The sequence below is a fragment of the Onychostruthus taczanowskii genome, unplaced genomic scaffold, assembly GCF_017590055.1.
Source record: "Onychostruthus taczanowskii isolate IOZ18803 unplaced genomic scaffold, ASM1759005v1 scaffold1, whole genome shotgun sequence".
In the NCBI taxonomy this organism is placed as follows: domain Eukaryota; kingdom Metazoa; phylum Chordata; class Aves; order Passeriformes; family Passeridae; genus Onychostruthus; species Onychostruthus taczanowskii.
The window spans coordinates 21,934,148-21,948,527 of record NW_024496525.1 but is presented as its reverse complement, the minus strand read 5'-3'; the positions used below and the strand labels follow the sequence as shown (position 1 = coordinate 21,948,527).

The window sequence follows — 14,380 nt, the reverse complement described above, 5'->3', positions numbered from 1 at the left end:
AGACAAAAGTAATTACAAATTCAATGAAAATTATAACTATCCTGCCAGAGGTGCATTGCTCAATTCCACTTGTGACTTTCACATTTTTACCAGCTTTTAGAAAATTTCTTTAGAAACCTTGATGAAGTTCCTAGTTATAGAGAAACTGATTTTATGATTGTTGTTAGCCTCATAATTAGTTAATGAAGTTTTCATTTGATTCCTAAACATCTAGACATAAAGTTTTCCCTTTGTTAAGTGCCTCAAAAATTCATAATCTGTGGACTGCCTAAGTCTTGTGGAGATGTATTTACCACTAAAGTGTTTATTCTCTACTTTTTATTTAAATAATTTTTGTTAGTGCATCTGGATAAGTTTTTTGAAAAACATCTGTGTTTACAGTTTTATTGTTTTTCACTTTACTCAAACTAGTATGTATCTATATGAATAGGTATGTCTTTATGCATTATGCATAAGCCTTATGGAACAATACATAATGCATAAGAACAAACACATTGAGTTCTATTCACTCCTTACTGTAGAAAACTTGTCTTTAAACCGTATCATTAAAGTTTTGGTGATGTTTCTTTCATAATGGAATCAGACACCACTTTGCGGGAAATTTTTTATAATGGCACTTCAGATAAGCTTTGGGGCAATTCTGCAGCTGTTCTTATGATTATGTATAAAACTTAATTGTTTCTGTAAGAGACTGTAATGGAAACCAGAGGATTAATCACTTGCTGTTACAAGAACAATTTCCTGTAATTCTGAGAATCTAACACATCTTCATTGTCCTATAATGTAAATTAAGATTGAGTGAAGATGGTGTGCTCTATTCCTCAGAACATGTCCACCTCGATAAAAACAGAAAGAAAGATGATGGTGCTAACCTTTATTTTAATCAAGAAAGAAGATTGTGATGAGGAGGTAGCCGATATTCGTCTAACTCACTTTAGCCTCTTTGAATAAGAAATATCTCAAATATCTAAGCTCTAGTGAGATGAACAATGGCATATGAAATAGTTGCATTACTATTTTATTTAACATTATCTTAATTCTCAATACCATTAATAAGTCTCATTAGCTGAATATGTGAAAGAAATTATAATTAAATGTGTGACAATTCTACAATTCAGTGACGGAGCCCATAAATATTAGAATTTAATATTCAAAAGTTAATGACAATGAAATCCACTGTATGAGAGGTTTGAGACTGTAAACTAGGGATGGACATATAAATTGCCCAGCCACTAAAGCAGAGAAAACAGATAGAAGTAATCAGAGTAACCCAACAATATGCATTGAGAAAGTTGTCATTTTTCATTATTATGTCTCTATTGGTATCACTAAGTTCTTTTAGTTCTGTATTTATAGACAGTTTCTTTACAGAAATTGTGTGTGTGTGTGTGTGTATACAGATACAAATACACACAGAATTCATACTTCAGAGATTTGTTGTCTACAGCCCACATCATGCTGTGAACTGGGTATCATAATTCATGGTTAATCAGTATAAATTTTCAATTAAATGAAAAAGGGATTCATGCACATAAAGACATGAGCCTTTCTGGAATCCCAGCACAAACAGGCCTGTGGCCCTGGTCATAGGCCATCTAAAATGCACCTCTATCTCTTTGCTGTGTTTGGTGATTTTGAATCAATCTTATGTGCTTGTCTGTATGTTCAAGTGCAATAACCGGAAACAAATGACATGTGGCACTTTAGAGGACACTGGGAGGTCAAGTAAATAATCAGACTAAGTTTTACATAACTTGAAACTGAGTTATTTCAATCACTTTCATTTATCAAACATAATAGTGAAAAAAGTAAATAAGTCTGTACAGAAGGTTGCAATTCAAATCAGTCTCAGGCCAGAACCACGCAATCTGAAAATGAAAATCCATACTGGCTGGAAGTGGGGAAACACATGGAGAGAAAGATCTAATAATACTTTTAGAAGTCAGAGAGAAAAATATAAGACATTTACTTTTTCTTGAAGCTTGTTCATTTTTTAAACATGTTTTTGATATTGTTTATTTATTAAATTGTTGCATATTGTTGTTTTTGTTTTTCATAAAGTACAGTTTTGTAAGTTTTTACTTCTGTGAGCATTATTGTAAGAATTATTTAAGACAAATAAGGCAAAGGAAGGTAATAAAATAAAATAAAATAAAATAAAATAAAATAAAATAAAATAAAATAAAATCACTTGCTTTTCAACAGTTTGCACTGAACTAAAAAGGCTGAGGGCCTGAGTGTGTACCATAAAAGGGATTGTGAGACTTTTCCTTTCTCCACAGTATGCAAATAGAATGCCCAGCTTTTAAGATTAATTTCCCTCGTTTTACCATCATGATAAAGCTTCAGAACCCAGTGTGCAGATATAACAGTAGATGGGGATGTCCTCAGTTTTTCTCTGTACGTGGGATCATCTTGTCGTATGTTGTTTCTTTCTTAGCTGTCATGCTTCTGAATTTCATGCAAGCACCTGAGCTACTTAGGGAACTTTAATTTCCAAGAGCTGGGCAGCCTGCCTACCTTTTCACACACTTAATAAAGTCAGACAGAAAGAATTACAGACTTAAAAGGGGAAAAGGAAAAAAATACTTATGGAAAAAGTAACATAAGGTTGTTATTCTAAAGAGGGTTCACATTTGTTTTCAATATGAAACTTGAATATAGCATGGAAAATTGAAATAGGTTTTTTCAGGGCTGGACTAACACAAAAAAAAATAGAAAATGTGATTCAGGATTTTAGGGAATACCTGGCATACAGCAATATAAATATGAATAATTTCTAAGCAATTAGTTCTCTCCACTTGGTTGAATTTTCTTGGGATAAAATAATTGTATTTTCATTGTTTACCCATTTACTTTTTTTTTTTTTTAATTAATTATAGGTGGAAATTTTTTTATCCCCATATAAGAGGTAATTCCACCTCTATTTTATAAACTGCCTGGTTTTAAATGTTATCCAGAGTGCTGAAGTAATCAGTAATGACAGGAGATAAATGGAATATATGACTTTTTTAGCTTAGGAAAAAACGAACTCTTTGAAATTAGTCTTACAAAGTATTTGGAATTTTATTTATTTCCACTTAGATTTGCATGAGTAAAGTACAATAGCACACAGATTGAAACATATGACAGATACAAAGTAGAAGTCAACCAACCCTCTCAGAAATTATATGACAGCTTTCACTAGTTCAGTACTTAACATACAATGACTTTTGCTTTCTCCTGTACTTCTTGCCCTCTCTGGTGTACTGCACACTAAAATGGTTAATCCCTTGTTCTTTAGCTTGATGCTGCATCCCTGCAATTTGCAAACTCTCCCCTGTCCTCAAGATTTGGCATTTTGTCCTCAAGACTTCCTTGGAAATACTTCAATTATTTTCAATACCTGTGATGAATAATATAAGAAATGTCTAAGTCTCAAATGACATAACTGAGAAATTAGACATAAAGATTAGGATTCTTTTAGCAATCATTATGGCTACATATCAACACAGATGTCCTATGTCCAAGGAAGCCAACTCCAAATATCAGAGAACAAGTAGAAACAGACGGTTTAGCTGCATGTCACAAATTAAAATTAGCTTTTAACATCTTGTTTTCTTTTATTCTTAAAAAGACTAGTTCTACTTAAATTCAGCTTCACACAATTTTCTAGTGATGTAAATTTGGGGTTTTTTTGATGTTCTTGATATTGAGTATAAAGAAGATACATTCAGTTCTAGTGAAAAGATGAGTCTTCAGCACAGAAGGAATTGCTCCTGTTGCTACTGGAAACTTCTATATTCTTCAGTTCTTGCTCAAAAGGCTTTCATATCTGGATCTGCGGTAGAGAAAACAAGTCTTTATGATACACACATATATATACATATATACATTACATATATATATATATCTAAACTTGTCATGAAATATCAAAGATGAAGCATCAAAACACTGTCACTGAACTGATGCATTGAAGATAACCATTTCAGGACACTTACCAATTTTCAAAACTGTTTGGAAAGGTGATAACTGTTTGGAAAGGCTGGTCCTCTACATTCTCAGTCACTTGTCTACTTGTGGACCTTAAAACCAAGAGAATAAATGTCTACGGGAAGTGAAAATGAACAGTATTTCTGATTACATATTCTTTCAGCAAGATCATTAAATCATTTGAATCATTTTTTCAACCTTTTTTTTTATCTGCTGGAAAAAATTCACAACCAAACATTCTGGAATGGGCTGCCCGGGGAGATGGTGGAGTTACCATCCTTGGATGTGTTTAAGAAAAGACTGGATATGGCACTCAGTGCCATGGTTTAATTGATGTGTTAGGGCATGGGTTGGACTTGATAATCTTTAAGGTATCTTCTAACCTAGTCATTCTGTGTGTGAAACAAACCTTTTTTTTTCAAATGTTAACTTTCTTCCCCTTAAGCCATTACACTGTAATGACACCATGAAGCTAGAAATAAAAAATCCATAGTAAGTCTCCATTAGTAGGTAAAATTTACAGTACTCAATACTATCAATAATAATGAAGGAAAGTCCTGATCATTTTATACTTGAGCCTGTCAGAGCAAGATTTCTCCCTATAACAAAGAACTGGAAATATGCTTGTAAAAGCATTAGCAAAATCATGACAGATTAGTAAGCCACTTTTACTAAATACTTTAAATTTATCCACTTTTTCTGTTTCTGAATTAGCTAAAAGAGTACCACAAATGTATTTCCTACTTAAACATTTTGGTATTCAATTATGAGTGTAAAAGTTTGCAAACAATTTATGTAATCGCTTTTGAATAGATGCTTTTTTGTTTAAATACTTTCATTTGTATATTTAGTGTCTGGATTTCTCTATCCCTTTCTCATCACAAAAAGTATATATATATTTGTTATCTTTAGTCCTCTATGTATGGTTTTTGCCAGGATGATAGTCACCAATTCTCCCACTCTTTAATCAGGCACAGGTGGTTTTAATACACCAGCCATATAATATGTTGGAGAACTAACCCAAACTCGTAGATTTAATAACATTTCCACCTCTCTCTACATATATAAAAGAATCAGAGAGAGTGTATTCTTGTTGAAAGATTGTTGAAAAAACACTTGCTTAGAGACAGATATAAATTACTAGCAGAAATGTGTCTCTTGTCATGCACATATGATCAGGATGGCATCACTTCAGGGATCTTTGCAGCACAGTCTATTATGCTGCATAGGAATAATCATCCAAGTAGGCATTGTCCTGTGATAGGAACATGGAGAACTTCTTTAGATCTTGTAATGAACAGCAATATTGAGTTTATTGCTACCTACCTGCTCTACCTTAGCAGCTTATAAAAAACTTGTTTGACTTTTCATAGGGGTGAATTCCTTGTTAGTCAAGTTGGCAGAATTTATCTTTAAATCAGTGGTGGTCAATGAGAAATAAAACTTAATGCTGTGACATTAAAGTAAATGGTAACCTTTTGTTTATATGTTTTATAAGACACAGTTAACCATATTTCGCCCTGAACATAATTTTGTTCACATTCACAAGAGCTTAAAATTATGAGATATATTCTTTTCTTTAAGTAGGCAATTCTTAAAACTAAACAAAAACATTTATGTCATCTCTTTCACACTGAATTTAAACTTCAATCGGGCATTTCCGTCAATTTTTCTCTTTCAAGAGGAAAGTTGGTTGGAAGCTTTGGGACGATGACAGGTCCTTGAGAGTAAGCCAGTGAGTTATGGTGACTAGAAATATTCTTAAGTGCCTTAATAGCAGATCATCCAAGAGGAAAAAAGATTAGGGCAGTAATCTCTAGTGGGTACTTCACATCTGGCCTACTCAATGCTAGTAAAGGTAGGTTATCATTGTTTAGAAGGCTGGCCAAACCCTCTCCAAACAATTGAAGTACTATTAGTGGGACATGATGGTATGAGTCAGAAATTATCTGCTCTTTGAAGAGGTGAAACCTTTACCTCTTTTTGTGTTTTTTTGGTTTTTTTTTTTTTTATCTTTTCTTTTTAAGCAATTTTAAAGGTGGATGACATACTTATTGCACCAATATTGCAATGAGAGAAGGCAGCTGAAAAATGTTGCAAAAAGGTTGCAAAGCTGCAGTTTGAAACATAATCTCAAACATTTAGACACTTAAATAAATAAAATATCCAGCTGTATGTCAGCAGCTTAAAGCCTTGGCAGAAGAATAATGAATTGGTCAGCTGAGGAGATGTGTAAGTATTAGATACATAAATCTTTGTATTGCATCCCTCCCTACATCTGGCTAAATATGAATGCTCCTCCTTTATTTCACTTCTACGCTGCTATTTAGCATGGATTTTGGTCCCTGTGCACAAGACCCAAAGGACCATTGCACCAAGAGTGGGATTAAGCAAACAAGAGCAAAGATTTCCCTTATTGCTTAGTATGCTTGTTGCAAACTGTTTTCTAAACACATTGAAGAAGAATGCAGTAGTAGCATCTTTTTCTGATGGCATATTGACTATGCAAGTTAGGCTTTTCCAAAAATTATAGCTCTTTCTAGACATCAGTCCCACCTAACAGAGCTGATGTTAATATGGTATATTTAGATTACAACACTGACAGCTCAATAAATGTCCCTCCAAACTATGCACAAAACAGAACTCACCCATGACTGCAGTGCAGATATAATGCCTACAATCACAGTCTCAGAAGTACAAGTGCTACTGGCTGATCTGCCAAAGAACTGCTTGGTAGCTGTCTGTGGTGACAGCCTGTCACATTTGGTCTAGGAAGTCACTACACACAGACTAGTCACAACAGAGTTAAATATAATTGGTTGGTTACACATATAAATTATAAAATAAATTGTCAAAATAAATCAAAGCCCACTAAAGTTTCATAGTGGTTTTGTTCAGTAGCTGCAACACAGATCTCCACAAACAATTAAAGGAAACTCCAGGAAGCCTGTGCACTGATCCCTTAAGCAAAGCAGTTTCAGGAAACAGAATCTAGCACATAAATTTTCCTATGAGTGTCTGCCCCTTCAAAGGATGCCACTACTGAATGCATGCCAAGTTGTTAGTGAAACTGGTGTGTAGGAGACTCAGTGTACACTGGAAACCTGCAAATTATTGTCAGCCAATCTGGTTCTGGTTGGGCTTTTGTCCAGAAAGGATATCTGGTTTGATTCCTTCTATCAGAACACAATAGACTAGAAAATAGTTTATGGAAAGTCAGTGTCATTGGGTGTTTCAACTTAAAATTCACAGCTGTGCACCTCTTATGCATGAATAGAAAATCCTATGTGTGTAAAAACTTTGGACCAGAGTGTTCAGGAGTATCTTACCTTATAATTTCTTTAGTGGATGACAATGTAGAATGTCTCTGGAAGACAGAGGTGGTCTAGGTGGTGCTTTCCAAATACATCTTCCATTTTCAGTTAAAAACTTAAAATCAAAACACTGGTAAATCCTGTTCTCTTATCTAAATTTAAAAAAATAATTGAGCTGGCATTGCATTTTAGTTGAAAACTTGGGAGTTTTGGATATTTGGTTCCAAAGATTCTCTTTGAACTGGATAAAATACATCCTGTAGAAAATGTCAGCATTTCTCAGAACAGTTAAGAAAGCTGATTACAAACTCAGTTTCATACACTGAAATAGTTCTGGCAGTTAATTTCAAACACACCAGAAGGACTGTAGCTCTCTAATAAAACTGTATTTATTCTTGTGGATTCTGCAAACTGGACTGAGTTGCTAAGAAGGCTGTTGAGATGCAGAGTAATCTTCAAGCACAGATTCTTAAATATGTTGTAAAATAAAATTGTTATATCTTAAAGCTATATATATTAGGAATTTAGAGAGTGTACACTATTAGGAAGAAAAGAAAAAAGTGACTGTGGTTTTTTTCCATATTTTTTACTTTTGGGACAAATATACTTCCAACATACTGCAATCATCATCTTCACCTCTGACCTTCAAGATGTAATTCCTCATACAGCAGCTCTGAACCCATAGCTCTGACAGCTGAGATGCTGAGCTGTAAGCAACTTCATTTAGAGCTGTTCTCAGTCTCCCTACATGCTGCTGGGCTATAGACTAGCAAAGCATTTTTCCATACATTCCCCTCTTCTGCTAGTCCTATTTACTCTGCTAGGTTCTAGCTGTGTCTGCATTTATATAAATGCCACTCCTATGATACTGGTACACACAGCAAGATTTTCCCTGGAAAAGGCCTAAAGTGCTGCAGAAATTCCATCTTTAGGCAGGCCTGAATCCAGTGTCCCTGTGACTGGCAGCACCTTACAAGGGTCAAAAGTATGCTGATCTGTCCTAGAAATCAAAGCCTTAAAGTATATTTATAAGAAAATGTAAATATTTTTGACAAATAAATCTGTGGAAATGCAATCCTACTATTCCAGACAGGCACGGCATGGGGATTCTGTCCAAGCCATCATTTCATGGACGTGCATTATAGGTTTGTGCTCTGTATCCTATATAGTAGCTATGAAATGCAGCTCCTGCTTTGAACTTAGACAAAAGCAACTTGGAGAACATTAATAATGTGTAGCACATGTTAACTCCTACATCCAATATATTTTTTCTGGACTGGAGTGTGGGACTATTATCTTTCTCCCCTTCATGTCTTTTTTTCTGAACTCCCTTGTTGCAGCATTCATAGGAAATCAGTTAATGAGTGGGTATCTTTATAAAAAAATTACTGTATGGGGCAATATTCAAGTTAAATAACAACTATATTTCTGTAGATACACTCCATTCTGAAACAAACAAACGTGTTAAATAATGAACTCCAAAAGGACAATTAGTCTAGGAAACATATTTTCTATAATGCTCCCTTGTGAAGTCTTATTTTTAATGAATAAATAACCAAAGAAAATATATTTTTTGTCTGTATGTGTATAAACATATATATTTTTATATATCTGTCTGTCAAAGTTCTCATATGTGTTCCTTGCTGCATAATAGATGCTATAAAATCCCACCTCTCCCTGAAGAGAGAATTGAATGCATGGCAAGTGTGTAGAGAATGGCAGTGTTTTATGGAACCTGGCAAATGTAGTTGTAATAACAATAGATGTGCCAACATCCATAAGTCAACATGCAAAGTTTTTTGGCCAGACATTAAATCTTTTGTAAGCTGGAGATAGGTATTACTCTTTAAAAAGACTCCTCAGAGACTGTGAACAGATGTATTGTATTTATACGTGTTTATTTACTTTGAGTTATAGATATGAATGACATTATTTGTAAATTAATCAATAGTAAAAAGAAGATATATTAAATATTGAAAATGGGACAGAAGAGACAGAGAAAATATCTCTCACGTGAAATTATCTTCCTATGAAATAAAATACTTACAGCTGTTTGTATTCACATCATCCCTCTTCCACAATAGTCTGTAGAGCCAGTGACATCATTGTCTTATTACAGGCACTGATTCTGGGCTGAAGTTTGTCATCCTGTCAACAGCAAGTGTGACCATTTGTGTGGCAAGGACATGCTAGGACACCTGGGACACATTTGTATATAGTGCCTTTTCCTGCCAGCCGCCTGCCGGCTGCCTAAACTTAATCCCACCCACATTCCACTCTGAAGACCACAGTGGGAGAAGGACAAGAGAAAGAAGAGGAAGGATAATGGGGGTGGGGATAAAAGGGAAAATTGTTGATAAGAGATTACAATGACTGGAATGTATAAATTGGATGTGGGGGACAGGAGAAACTGAGTTAAGACTTGATGTATGGGACAATACTGATTTTATCTATGATTGCCTATGCTATTTTATATTTTAATAATAAAAATATTATAAAATATTATGTATTCTTTATCTCTATGTTGCAATCTTTTTGTATATACATACATATATGTGTATACATTTACATAGAGCAGAAAAGAGATTAAATTGTTTCCAGAATGGGCCATGTATAAATGTACTTGCAACTGTATGAATTGTGTTCAAATGCTTGGAGAAAGTAAGGATAGTAACCATCATTCCTTGTTTTCAATAATTTGTACATAGGCACTATACATTTCTCTCCTTGTTCATATGGAAAAAATGTAACATAATATTTGACTTTCAGATTTCAAGAACTGTCAGAAGGTTAGACTGATCTCTTTTTAAAACCATCTCCAGCAGTGCTGTCCCTTCAAAACCACACAGTGCAATATCAGCTTCAGGTTTCATGACACAAATTCAACATTACTAATTCTTTCAGATTCATAGTCTTCCTATAAGTTGCCCAATTCAAACTGACCCTTTACCTGTGAATTCCAGTACAACTAATGCTGTGTGTTAGAGTGGGATATCACAAATCAGTCGATGTCAATCTACCCTGATAGTAAAGAGGGCAGAATAGGAAACAAAGACCTTGCATAAAAGTGTGACAAGATTTGGAATAAATAATGCATTGATGTTTAGAAATGGAGAACATTAGTGCAAAATGTGCAGTAATTCTTTTTATTTATGAATAAGCCACTCGTAAAATCTACACCCTGTGGAGTAACTGTAGGTGCCTAATTGACTGCCTGTAAGCAAACCATTACAATTCTATTACTCCATCAGCTGCAGAAAAGACACAGTGGGGAAAAAAAACAGCTTCTAAGTAAAGTTTTCACACCCCTGCCTTGTGGTGAACTCCTCAGCTGGTTTTCACATTCTAAATCCAGAGCATGTTTCTTCTCACAAACTCCCTATCTATGTAGTGCTGGTATACACAGCATGCTCTGCTATGGCAATTGTGCCAGATAATTAGAAACAAATTTAGCCCTGGTGTAAGCATGAACACAGTTTCCAACAAAACCGCTGCCTTTATTAAGAAAAATGTCACAGTAAGAAAGAAGTTCTGTGACACTTGTATAAGTGTGAATGTGTCGTCATACAGCATCAACAGATCTCCAACTCCTCTTGTGTATCTTTTTCTCTCTCTACACATAACCTAAGAGCGATGACTGCAACAGAAGGTGGAAAAATCTGAAAAGAAATAGGGTGGGAGTCATTAACTATAGTATTTAAAGGTATATTTTTCTTTGCAATAAATATTTCTGGACAAAAAAATCATATGCATACTAATTTTTTTTTAGAAATATGGGAACAAGACCAAAGCTAAAATCCTCTTAGAAGAGTCACTATATTCCTTTACATCAAAATTTGGACTGCTTCATTCAGTTTTCCTCAGCTTAGCTACAGTTTCCTACATTCAAGCTACAGAAATGCATATATGTAGTATACGAGAAAAGAAAATATGGTTCACTCCCATCTTCTAATCTTATGGATATCTAAAAATATCTCTAAATAAGACTCAATATAAATATTGATGATAGTCTGTGCAGGAAGTGCAGGGTCCTGTATGTAATGTCCCCCTGTGACCCAAGCAGTATTCCAGAGACCCAAAAGATCACAGTGGAGATGCTCAGGAAATGCAGTGGCAGCTGGCTTTTCTGAAAACTTTTTGAAACTTCCTTCTACTGTTTGGATAAGATATACGAAGAAAAAGGCCAGTTGGAACTCAAAAAATGCAAAAATAAAAGTGAGTATGAATATGTATTTATTCACATGCATATAAATTTCTCTCTATATATAATTTTTTAACAGTTAAAAACTGTCTTTAAAACTCCAGGAAAATTTGGGACTGGCTTCACTTCAAGACTGAGGTAGTTTAAACAAGCTCTTGTTTCATCAAAAGGAGTCCATCTACACCACTGTCTCTGCAGACTAATAGATTATTGTCCACATGCTACAAATTTGACCAGACATCAATAGAGGCATGAAAAAGAACCTCACCAAAAATGGGGTCAGAGTTGATCCTTGTGTTTATTATGTGTCTAAAACAAGGAACAAGGAGAACAGATCCGATAGTGATCAGACTTCTATTTTCTTCATATATCTGCGTAGTTAGTATTAAACACCATTATGATGGAGGTAGAAAGTCACAACTACTGCTTATGGGAACTCATTTAACAGGGACAGCTCAATTGCTTGCAATCACATATTCTTGCCCTTTTTGTCTCAACATCTGTTGTATTCTGTCTGCTGGACACCATGCCTATGAACTGAGGGACCTGAGACGATTGAGGTCTTTGAGATCTGCACACTTGAGAGTTCTGCATGACAAACCACTCCAGGCACTTTAATTGCACGTAATGAAATTGCATGTCTTCAGCTTAGTCTTAAGAAGTTTGTAAAGAAAAAATAAAATAGGAAAAGGGAAAAAGTAAAAAGAAAAAATGCCTGAGATTTTATGTGTTGAATGAGGAGGTTCAGTTTTTTGGGAAGCAATTAGACTGAGGCAGTAAAGAGATTAAGTTGTTTCCTTTGCTGGTAAGAAGGTTTACAAGTACATCTGCATGTTTTTTTACTACCTCAGTATAGATCTATTTAGCTTTTAAGGATCTACCCTTTGTACTTACAGCCTTTTAAAAAGTCATAATATTCATAAGAACCTCTTTAAAACCATTCTTAAGCCATGAGGAAAGACAGACATATTTCTATACTTTTTCCAGACACTCTTTTGTCTCAAGTCTTTCTTCTTGGCAATATATTTTTGTGAGATAGCTCAGTAAAATAAAATTATACCATTTACTCATTTAGACAGTGACAAACATTAAGAGAATGATGTACAACATCTGAAAGAAAAGCAGACAACAAAAAACCAAGCCACAAACAAAACAAAGAAGCAAACAAGAAAATCACAAATAAGTTGTACAGAAATATCTCAAAATGGAATAGGCGGAACTTTTGCAGCCCAGGGATTAAAAAATTAGGGGTTTTTTTTTCCTTAAATTTTCTGCATATCTTGCTATTTTGGGTAAAATCTAAACTTATTTAAAACTTTGATCATGTTCCAGAAGACAGAGAAAAAATAATTTTCTCAAATCAGACTTTTTATTGTTTCTCTTCTACACCACATGGTCACACAATGCTAGTTAGATGCTCAAAAAGTAAAATTACCAAAACTCTTATGAAGAGACAATGTCCAAACAATCCAAGGTAAAATCCAAGACAGTACTTAAGCACCTACCATACACTCAAACTGTAATTTAAACATAGCGTGATCTAAAAAATTCTATGTACTCACATGTCTAAGGCATCTAAGTTTTCTAACTTGGTGTGTCTCTGCACACATTAAATATGTTACCTTCTCAGCTGAATGAAGTGCACATCCTCCACATCTAGTCCATCTGGGATGCAAAGCAGTGTGTCGTGCTCAATTTGCCAAGTGGCCCAGCTCCGTAGGTGTGCTCCGAGCTCACTTCACGCACGGTGACAGCAGCAGTGGCAGCACATTGCAGAGCTCCGACAGCCACTTCCATTCAAAAATAGGTCAGGAGAAGGCGGAAAGTAATTGCATAGCAAGACAGTTATGCAAAACCTCTTTAGTAATATCACCTCCTCCTCCTCCTCCTTCTTCTCGCTGGCTATCTTCTGAAAGAGAAGCAGGAGAGAGCTGTCTGCTGACACCTCATATGACTTACATCTAGAACCACAAGCAAAGCATTTGCAAATCCTAGTTCTACAGAACCTAATTTGGACTATGGATAAAGGCCTAAATTCAGAAGAAACAAAATTTTAGATGCTTCCCTCCCTGACATTTTCAAATGTGTAGATTAGATATCCACCATCAAATGTATTGGCTGATATGAATTATGTTTGAGGATTGTACTGGAAAGCTTAGATGTCCAGTGTTGCACTATGAATTTCACTCCTCAGGCTTGCGTCTAATTTTGAGGCACTGAGCTTTGAGTAGTCCTCCAGTACTTTTCTTAAGATTTGAACCCTTAACCACATATTTGAAAGTTCAAGATAAAGTGTATTGCTCTATGGATCAGGGTGTGCACAGTGCCTTTCTGTTCTGAATACCTAAAAAAAGGAAGTTAGATCTTATTGTTGTGAAATGGTCACCAAATAATTTGAAAAATGTAGAAAGAAACTGCTTTTTCAGAGCCTTTTCAAAGAACTCCTGGTCAGAAATTAAAGGACATCAATAGTCCTAGAAAGAGCTCTATTTAGCAGTGCAAATGTAGAAATAAAGAATCAGACCTCTTCTACTCTAAACTCTGTGAGACCTCTCTTCCTCTATCAGCTTCATCAGGAACAGAAAAGTCAAAGCACAAATAGTCTGTTTTGTTCATTTCATTCACAAAGATACCATGAGCTCGACATCTCTGATAAAGATTTCTGTTTTGCAAAGCTACCAGCAAATGAAGTATAGGATGAAGTGATAAGACAAACCAAAAGTCATTTAATTTGTACAGATAGTTCAGGAAGTAACAGTTACATATAACAAGAAAAATTAAAATCTGTAATTAGTACAATTTTCTTTACATCTAACTCGATGTCTGCTTTCTTTCACTTCCTTATAACCCTACAGGCTTGCAATCATATTGCAATTTTTTTTTGTAGTCTAAC

At 34.8% G+C, this 14,380-nt stretch overlaps 1 long non-coding RNA gene across 1 annotated transcript; it reads right to left on the bottom strand.

The window, feature by feature from the left end:
* Window positions 1–3,066: 3,066 nt before the first annotated feature.
* LOC121333009 lies at window positions 3,067–13,367 on the bottom strand. The gene is made up of 5 exons (XR_005952233.1): window positions 13,110–13,367; window positions 9,334–9,434; window positions 7,302–7,438; window positions 3,981–4,064; window positions 3,067–3,820 (listed from the first exon to the last, which is right to left on the bottom strand). It is a non-coding gene; the product is annotated as an uncharacterized LOC121333009 (long non-coding RNA).
* Between the last annotated feature and the right edge of the window lie 1,013 nt (window positions 13,368–14,380).